Genomic DNA, 9,470 nt, shown 5'->3' with positions numbered 1-9,470 from the left:
CATGAAAGAGAAAGCAGTGGTACAGATTTGCCTTTGATTCTCACCAATACGCAGCTGATGTAATAAGATATAAAACCGTGCTGCTAATGAGGCTGTGAGACAAAGGCTCCCGGATAGACGGGGGATGTGGGGAAAAATGAGCGCTATGTCTCGGGGTTCCTGCGTGACTAATATTATTTCAAATTCCTAATCTCATCTGGAAAATTATTAGTCTGTACCTGTGTGTGTCAAGCTGATTCTTATCTTCAACTCTCACCACGTTTTTGCCCATATTTCCATTTCTGGTTCCATTTCTTCCTAGTATATATGTATATATGTATATACACACACATATATATATATATAAATATATATATATATATGAAAATGACAAAGGCTGCAAAGATATGAATCCAGTATAGAATCTATGCTAGGCTGCAGCTTGGAGTCGAGAGGCAGAGCGGAGCAGGAGACGCCACCAGAACTAAATAATAATGATAATAAAGTTGATTTTTATAGCACTTTACCAAAACCAGCAATTAAAAAAGCTCATTACTGAAGGCAAACATAAAAACAATAAAACACTGAGACAAACTAAGTGAACATAAAAATTGAGATCAGGTAGCAGGAATAAAGGACTAATAAATACCAAGTATGATTACAAACAGCTACGAGAGAGAAAAACCTGTACCAGAAACAGATACATATCTAGTAATATTCATCAAGAGCTCCGCAGAGAGGCTGTGCATGAGACAATTATAGGTGCAAGATGAGATAAATACAGTTAAATAGCTTAAGAGACTAGAAACCTGAATACATGAGAAGTCAGTGGCTAACAGGCTAAAGACACATGTGATCCTTCCTGCTGCGTTTTGTACCAACTGCACCCAAATGCAATCTCTACCTGAATGAAGCAGGAACTCATGCACACGTAGTAGCCAACTACATTTAAATGATAAAACAGGCTTTTCACTAACAGTGGATTTTCAGAGATAATTTAAAAGACAAGTCACTAATTCTGCAAGTCTGAGTTCATCAGGCGTGACTTTCTGAAGTTGAGTCTTGGGGGGAAACGCATGAACTGAATCATGGATGTGAATGATAACAGCTGTGTTATTTATTTTTTTTACCTGTTACAGCAGAGGGTTTGCGTCTTCAGATATATTATCTTATGTCACAGAAGTCTAACTTAGCACAAGCAACATTTAAATCTGATAAAAATTCATCAAAGAATAGCAATATTCCTTTAAAGCAAGACTTTTAAACTGTAAGTCAAACAGGAGATGATTCAAACTTGAGACTGTAACTAAACATCTGACTAAACACGGGAGGATTAGTCATCTGAACATTCAAGGCAATGAGACAAACACAGTAATACAAAACTTGCTGATAAGTCAATTAACAACTGTGCAAACACACCCACACACACACAGCCATCACTTCTCTTTATGGACAAAACCATATTTACAATCAGCGTGAACTGTATTCAGTTAGCATCTCTGCGAGCCTCCCTCCTCTTGTGAATTAAATGACACAAATCCATATTCAGTGTTTTGTAATGATTTAATGACGACGGCTTTGCACGCCGCGTTGCAATTGACCCACTCAATTAGTCCCACATTCAGCCCATGGCTCCGCATCAAAAGATGAATATAGGCTGGTGAAGGTGATGGGAAAAAAAAAAAAAAAAGAAAGACAAACATGCATGCGTTCTGATAAGTCTCTCTCATTTTAACTGCATCTAAATGAAAACTCACACAAGTGATTTCTGAGTCATTCTGGTGAGCTGAGTCGTTGGGATAGGCAGTGCACGGCGGAACAGCTGAGTGATTAAATGGAGTTGGGGCCTTGGCAGCTTGCCTCACCTTCCTGCTCCCAGCTCCTCTCCGAAAATCCTCTTTCCTCTTACCCTCGCTTCTCGTTTGGAGTTTTTGTCCTCATTTAGCTCTCTCTCTCAGCTCATTACGCTGTCGCTTTTTCTTCCCCTCACCTGTTCCTGCCGTTCGCTGGCATCGCGAGGCGGTGCCCCGGCCGCTCGGTGTCGTGGAGGGGAGCTAATAATCCATAATTTACAATAACACTCGTTAATAATTAAGGGAATTGGAGCGTTCTGAGAACTCCAGCGCAATTACCCCCGAAGCCAATGCTGCGGTTTGCGAGGGCTCGCACTGCGGTTTAGCAGCTTTATTACAAAAGCGGGCAGCTTCAAGCGGGTGGTAGAGGAGTGAAAGGGGAAGCCGGTGGGGAAGCAGCCTGAGATTGACCTGCGGGGTGTACGGCAGACGGGGACGGTGGGATTACTGCCTGCTAGTGCGCTGTGTGGTTTATCTATGCACAAACCCCCGTGCTATCTGTTTTCATGGCAGACAGAGGGAGAGATAAAGAGGAAGAGCTCACTGGTTGTGGCTTCGTGTGACAAGCAGATTGTTAGGATCCCGGATCTGTTGAAGCGTTTAACCCAGGGCTCTGGAGTGGCGTTCAAAATAAAATTTGACAGGCAGAGTTGAAGGGGGTCCTTCAGTGAAATTTGATAGGCAGACAGAGATGGGGGGTGGGGGGGGGTGAGGTCCTTTAACACGAGCTTGACAGGCAAACAGAGAGGGCACCTAAAGGAAGAAAAGCTTACCTACTAGAGACCTTGTGTTGGCTTTGATAAGCACATTGAAACTGGAGCTGGAGCCCTCTGTCCTGTGAGGAGCAATCAGCGCAGCCATATTGGACTAATTAAGTCTCTTAACAAGCTTTGCTAACGAGGATCCAGTGACAGAGCTTTCTACCGCACAAGAACGACAGGAAACTAAGCTTTCTCAGTTAGACGTCACCTTCGCTTTCCTCTCCTGCTTTTTTTTTTTTGTTGAGATTGACACTTGAACCTTGGGAGCGAGTCGAGGCTGTTGAGTAACCCCTCCCTCCTCTGACACCGGGGTCAGAGGTTAAGCGCGCCTCTCGTAGTCTGACTCCTTATCCCTCGCCGTCACCTGTGGAGAGTGAATCGAAGCTGATTTGGCAGCTCTCCAGGTCAAAAGGTTTGACTCAAATTTCCAGCCAAAATCGCTACACTTAATTACCCTGTTTTGTTTTTTTTTTTTTTTTCCTGTAATCACATTTGACACACACCTCCCTCCTTCCCCCCCGTCTCCAGCTCTGCACCACACCGCATAACCCTCACACATATCTGTCAACTGTTCTCTTGCCTGTAGGCTTCTGAGAAGACCATAACTATGTTATTATTGTGCACATAATTAACACAAGATGTACCATTTATAGGTGGTGAATGACATTTTACACCAGAGCTGCCAAGAGGTCATTTTTTACCCTCCTGGTGTTTTCAGATGTGTTTTCTCAGTTCATGATTTTTCCTACAACGAGTTCATCTAGTGAATTATGATGGGTGATTATTTACACCTTGATCCTCCCGCGGGGTCATTTTTACCCCCTCACAGAAACCGCTGTACACTGCTGTGCTCGACATTCCTGCCACATCCGGTTGCTTAGCAACACCCATTGTTTAGATGTCTTTTAATAAGCAGGAGGCCGTGTCACAAGAGTAGACTAGAGCTAGCTAGATTTGATAGAGGAAGAATTACAGTGTAAAACACAAGTGAGCAAAAAACAGATGTGCAGATTATGTGTGTGTGTGTGTGTGTGTGTGAGTGAGTGTGTGTGTGTGTGTGTGTGAGAGTGTGCGTGTGTGTGAGTGTGTGTGTGTGTGTGAGAGAGAGAGAGAGAGCATGCTCCATTTCTTTTTTCCAGTAACCTATAAAACACGTTATTATCCAAAATTCATTTTTAACTTTTACTCAAAGCTCTTCTTCTACAATAATTAAATAATTTAAAGATGTTAATTATTTGGTTGTTTGTTTGTTGTAGCCTACAGTTACTGATGAATTTTAAAATGTATTTGACCTTTTTGATCTGTAATGAAATAGCCTAAAGCAGCTGTAAAATTAATAAACCCCATAAACTGAATTTTAAATAGTTATTTTGTCAAGTCTTACTTATTATTATTATATATATATATATATACATGAAAATGATCAACTTAACTGCTTCAAGGAATCACATCTTTACACTAGCTGATGGTGTTGTGGTGGTTCTGGGGGAGGGGGGATGTTAGGATGCTGGTGGTTCTAGTGTTAATACATCAGGAGGCCTGAGTTTTAAAAGCCTTGTAATTTCTGTGTAGGAGCTGCATCACATCACTCAGCTGTATCAGCACTGCAGAATAAATTGCTTACATAAGGCCGGAGTGCCTCGCTCGCACTTAAAAAGGAAAGGTTCAAAATGAACATTGTTTCCGTGCCTCGGTCCCATCCGGATGGCTCAGGATGCAGCGTCATTTGAATGCAAACCCTGGAGATGGAAAGAAAGGGAAAAAGGTGGAGGGGGCTGTGGGGGGCGGGGGGGGGGGGGATGGGGTGGGATATTAGAGGACGGGAAAAAAAAAAAAAAAAGGCGAACGGGAAAGGGAGGGGAAACAAATGTGAGAGCTGTCGTGCATGAAATTAAAAGATACCTCCAAAATACTCCTGCCTGCGATGCTTTATGGCGGGGGGGGGGGGGGGGGGGGGGGGGGGGGGGGGGGGGGGCCCCCTGGAAGTCTCTCTCTCCCGTCTCTCTTTCTGTTTGTCTGCAGGGGGAAGGCAGACGTGAGACAGTATAACCTTTAAGGAACGTCCAAATCGATAAAGCTCTCCGGTTCCCCAGATCTCAGCACTGCTGTTGCCTTAAGCTAAAGGACGGGGCTGGGGATTCTGGGATATGGGATATTTGCACTGCCACTTGCTTTGCTTTGAACTCTCTGGTATTGTTAGGGAAAACCTTTGCAGGGACTTGTCTTCCCCAATCCCTGCGTCCTTGTTTTTGGTTTTTGTACTCCCAAGGCAGACTGCCTGTAGCCAGAGTAGATATACGATCCAGAACTTAACCACTGGGCCACATAAAAACACGCCTGAGGAGCTGGGCTTTACCCACCAGAGCCTGACCCATACTGGATTTTTGAGGCTGATACTGGTATTGATTTTTTTTAGAGTTTAAACCTGTTTCAACCTTTGCTGTTTTTGCTTATTTTTTCTTTATTTAAACTCAGACTCATGGCGTAGTTACTGCATGTCTTCCAGTAGAAGGTGGGATAGTCAGAGATGTCATTAATGGAATGTAACAGAGGAACCCAGTCTGACCACACATGTTGTGGCTACAAGGTCACTCAGACCTCTGGGCCACCTGGAAGCCTCATGTTTGTCTCATGCAATTTGACTTATTTCCCCCCGTTGGCCGTGGCTATTTCAAAATGATTCAGTGCAAACACTTTTCTATTCTGTCATTAGTGGGTGTTTACGGCGCTTCCACAATCATGTCTGCCGGGACTCAGCTTCTCAATGAGACCGAGCGCAAAAACACACGTTTACCGACCGAAGCGTCTCACACGCAGAAGGTCCACGGTCGCATTTCACATGTGAGCACTGTAGGACTGTTTATATTTCATTTGATTAAGTTTTCATATTTTTATCAGATGAGAAAGTAACCATTTAGATTCCAGTTCAGTATGTTGTCAGTTTGTGTGGTGACATTTCCATCAGTAGAAAGGAGCTGTGTGCCGTCACCTTACATGTGTCTTTTCTGTGATTTCTGTGTTCATAGTGAATCAAATAAAAGTGACATAACAACATGAAACACTGTATTAGCTCATTTACACTCAGCTTTAATGTTGAACTTAATAGTTACAGCCTTAAAACTCTTATGGAGTTGTGAGTAAGTGAAAACACATAAAAAAATAGCCTAAATCTTTTAAATAGCCTGAATTTAAAGTATTTTTAATGTTTTGTTCTATGTGTACAGCACCTTGAGTTACAACTACTGAATGAAAAGTGCTATACAAAGAAATAAACTTCAAAGAAAACAGAAAGCAGAAGAATATTAGCTCATTTGTTAGCTATCAGTTCATATTTTGACTTTACTGAGTCTCCTCTATCTGTTCATATACAGATATATACTGTACATGTTTACATACAGGCAAACCATCAAAACACAAGGCTAGGTCAGACTAGTATATGGCTATGAAACGCTGGAGGGCTTTTAATTTGTACGTCTCTTGGTTACCATCAGACATGGACATTGCAGCATTTTTAAGTCTCTTTTTCTCTCTATGTGTTTATTTTGGCAGATATAGAATCCAGAAAACCGGTTTAGTGAAAACTGAATTTGTTAATCCTGAGTTGAGGGAAACTCTGGCTTTTCAGTTCCAGAAAGAGAGGGAACTTAAACTTGGGGTTACCATGGTAACTGACTCTGTGAAGCCAAACTTCTTGCTGGCAGTTTTACTTCAACGAACCCTGAGTTTGTGTCCGTCTCCTCCCTCATTCAGTCCGTATCAAAGCGTGTATGGAAGCACATTAATAAGCAGAGGTTTACTGTATGTCACAATCTAAATCCTGGTTGGATATCAGTTTACTTACTCAAGGACTTTCTAAAGTTACCGCTTTTTTTGCACATCAGTCATTTCTTTGAACAGTGTTTTTTTTGCCTTCACATTTAAATATTACACAGTGTGAATTCATCCTCAGCTCAGAATAAAACCTCTGCATGTCCTTCTGTTCTAACACTCACACTCTGTCAGTTTGTCAGAGCAGCTCCTGCACTGAAAACTTTATTGCACATAATGTGTAAAAAAAAAAAATCAGTATGAAGCTTTAGACACGTGGGATCAATGAATAATCATCTCTATCATTCATCATGTGATTGGTTGCAGTGATGGAACATGGTTGTGAGTGAACAGGATCCAGCAGCATCACTGAACGCTGTTGAGCCCAGATACAAATAGATGTCTAAAATGTTAAAATCTGCTGTATTTTAACCTCGACGCCTTTTCAAGTGCAAATCACCAAACACATTATTACTGATCAGACTGTGAGCTTACAGTCATGTCTCTGTGTCTTTGATCTGTATATGTTTTAAATCTTTAACTATATTTTTCATCTTCAGTCGCTGCCTCCTGTGTTTTTGCCCCCGTCAGATTAAAGATGAACAAATGTATTTAAAATGTAACGTAGCTGCAGCCTGATACACAGTCAGATTACACTTTATCACCATTAATGAAATGTAAGTCTGATAAATGATGAATTAATTGACAACACTGAATGAAACTTTATTGTGTTAACTTATTAACACTTTCCCGCTCTGACTCACAGAGTCAGTGTCAGTCAGTATTTATAAATGTGCTTCGTCCACACACGTATACATTCATATCTCTACGTCCTTGTGTTTTCTAATATTGATTTAGTTATGATTGTGAACAGAAGAAATGTGATTTCTGATGCATGAATGAGGTTCAGAGTAAGTCTATAGTGAGAGGTTCAGAGTAAGTCTATAGTGAGAGGTTCAGAGTAAGTCTATAGTGAGAGGTTCAGAGTAAGTCTATAGTGAGAGGTTCAGAGTAAGTCTATAGTGAGAGTAAGTCTATAGTGAGAGGGACAGAGTAAGTCTATAGTGAGAGGTTCAGAGTAAGTCTATAGTGAGAGTAAGTCTATAGTGAGAGGGACAGAGTAAGTCTATAGTGAGAGGGACAGAGTAAGTCTATAGTGAGAGGTTCAGAGTAAGTCTATAGTGAGAGGTTCAGAGTAAGTCTATAGTGAGAGGTTCAGAGTAAGTCTATAGTGAGAGTAAGTCTATAGTGAGAGGGACAGAGTAAGTCTATAGTGAGAGGGACAGAGTAAGTCTATAGTGAGAGGGACAGAGTAAGTCTATAGTGAGAGGGACAGAGTAGGTCTATAGTGAGAGGGACAGAGTAGGTCTATAGTGAGAGTAAGTCTATAGTGAGAGGGACAGAGTAGGTCTATAGTGAGAGTAAGTCTATAGTGAGAGGGACAGAGTAGGTCTATAGTGAGAGGGACAGAGTAAGTCTATAGTGAGAGGGACAGAGTAGGTCTATAGTGAGAGGGACAGAGTAGGTCTATAGTGAGAGGGACAGAGTAAGTCTATAGTGAGAGGGACAGAGTAGGTCTATAGTGAGAGGGACAGAGTAGGTCTATAGTGAGAGGGACAGAGTAAGTCTATAGTGAGAGGGACAGAGTAGGTCTATAGTGAGAGGGACAGAGTAGGTCTATAGTGAGAGGGACAGAGTAGGTCTATAGTGAGAGTAAGTCTATAGTGAGAGGGACAGAGTAGGTCTATAGTGAGAGGGACAGAGTAGGTCTATAGTGAGAGTAAGTCTATAGTGAGAGGGACAGAGTAGGTCTATAGTGAGAGGGACAGAGTAAGTCTATAGTGAGAGGGACAGAGTAGGTCTATAGTGAGAGGGACAGAGTAAGTCTATAGTGAGAGGGACAGAGTAAGTCTATAGTGAGAGGGACAGAGTAGGTCTATAGTGAGAGGGACAGAGTAAGTCTATAGTGAGAGGGACAGAGTAGGTCTATAGTGAGAGGGACAGAGTAGGTCTATAGTGAGAGGGACAGAGTAGGTCTATAGTGAGAGGGACAGAGTAAGTCTATAGTGAGAGGGACAGAGTAGGTCTATAGTGAGAGGGACAGAGTAGGTCTATAGTGAGAGGGACAGAGTAAGTCTATAGTGAGAGGGACAGAGTAGGTCTATAGTGAGAGGGACAGAGTAGGTCTATAGTGAGAGGGACAGAGTAAGTCTATAGTGATAGGGACAGAGTAGGTCTATAGTGAGAGGGACAGAGTAGGTCTATAGTGAGAGGGACAGAGTAGGTCTATAGTGAGAGTAAGTCTATAGTGAGAGGGACAGAGTAGGTCTATAGTGAGAGGGACAGAGTAGGTCTATAGTGAGAGTAAGTCTATAGTGAGAGGGACAGAGTAGGTCTATAGTGAGAGGGACAGAGTAAGTCTATAGTGAGAGGGACAGAGTAGGTCTATAGTGAGAGGGACAGAGTAAGTCTATAGTGAGAGGGACAGAGTAAGTCTATAGTGAGAGGGACAGAGTAAGTCTATAGTGAGAGGGACAGAGTAGGTCTATAGTGAGAGGGACAGAGTAAGTCTATAGTGAGAGGGACAGAGTAGGTCTATAGTGAGAGGGACAGAGTAGGTCTATAGTGAGAGGGACAGAGTAGGTCTATAGTGAGAGGGACAGAGTAAGTCTATAGTGAGAGGGACAGAGTAGGTCTATAGTGAGAGGGACAGAGTAGGTCTATAGTGAGAGGGACAGAGTAAGTCTATAGTGAGAGGGACAGAGTAAGTCTATAGTGAGAGGGACAGAGTAAGTCTATAGTGAGAGGGACAGAGTAAGTCTATAGTGAGAGGGACAGAGTAAGTCTATAGTGAGAGGGACATTTAACAGTGTTGTCAGTGCTCTCTGGTGGACTAACCCTTTCTTAATGACCTTAAACACATCTTTGATGTTTCTGTAGTGTGTGTTTCTTGTTGCTTACAGCCAACATACGCTAATAATAAAAATGATAATAATGCTAATAATAACCATTACCGCACTTTTCAAAAACAAGTTGAAAAAAGAGCTTTACAGACATGAGAAAATCAACA

General features: G+C 42.1%; 2 long non-coding RNA genes across 4 annotated transcripts; one reads left to right on the top strand and one right to left on the bottom strand.

Moving 5' to 3' along the window:
• Positions 1–1,220: 1,220 nt before the first annotated feature.
• On the bottom strand, positions 1,221–4,545 carry LOC122991118. The gene is made up of 3 exons (XR_006405540.1): positions 4,496–4,545; positions 4,218–4,332; positions 1,221–2,957 (listed from the first exon to the last, which is right to left on the bottom strand). It is a non-coding gene; the product is annotated as an uncharacterized LOC122991118 (long non-coding RNA).
• A 2,423-nt stretch (positions 4,546–6,968) lies between these two features.
• Positions 6,969–7,891, top strand: LOC122991117. Of its 3 annotated transcripts, none has more exons than XR_006405539.1 (3): positions 6,969–7,471; positions 7,514–7,624; positions 7,851–7,891. It is a non-coding gene; the product is annotated as an uncharacterized LOC122991117 (long non-coding RNA). The 3 variants fall into 3 exon arrangements; XR_006405538.1 differs by lacking the exon at positions 7,851–7,891 and adding an exon at positions 7,656–7,716 and having other exon boundaries at positions 6,969–7,404; positions 7,514–7,613; XR_006405537.1 differs by lacking the exon at positions 7,851–7,891 and adding an exon at positions 7,656–7,716 and having other exon boundaries at positions 7,514–7,613.
• Positions 7,892–9,470: the final 1,579 nt, after the last annotated feature.

The sequence above is a fragment of the Thunnus albacares genome, chromosome 10, assembly GCF_914725855.1.
Source record: "Thunnus albacares chromosome 10, fThuAlb1.1, whole genome shotgun sequence".
NCBI classification, from domain to species: Eukaryota; Metazoa; Chordata; class Actinopteri; order Scombriformes; family Scombridae; genus Thunnus; species Thunnus albacares.
Note: the sequence above shows the minus strand (reverse complement) of the source record. Positions and strands in the feature narration are given on the sequence as shown.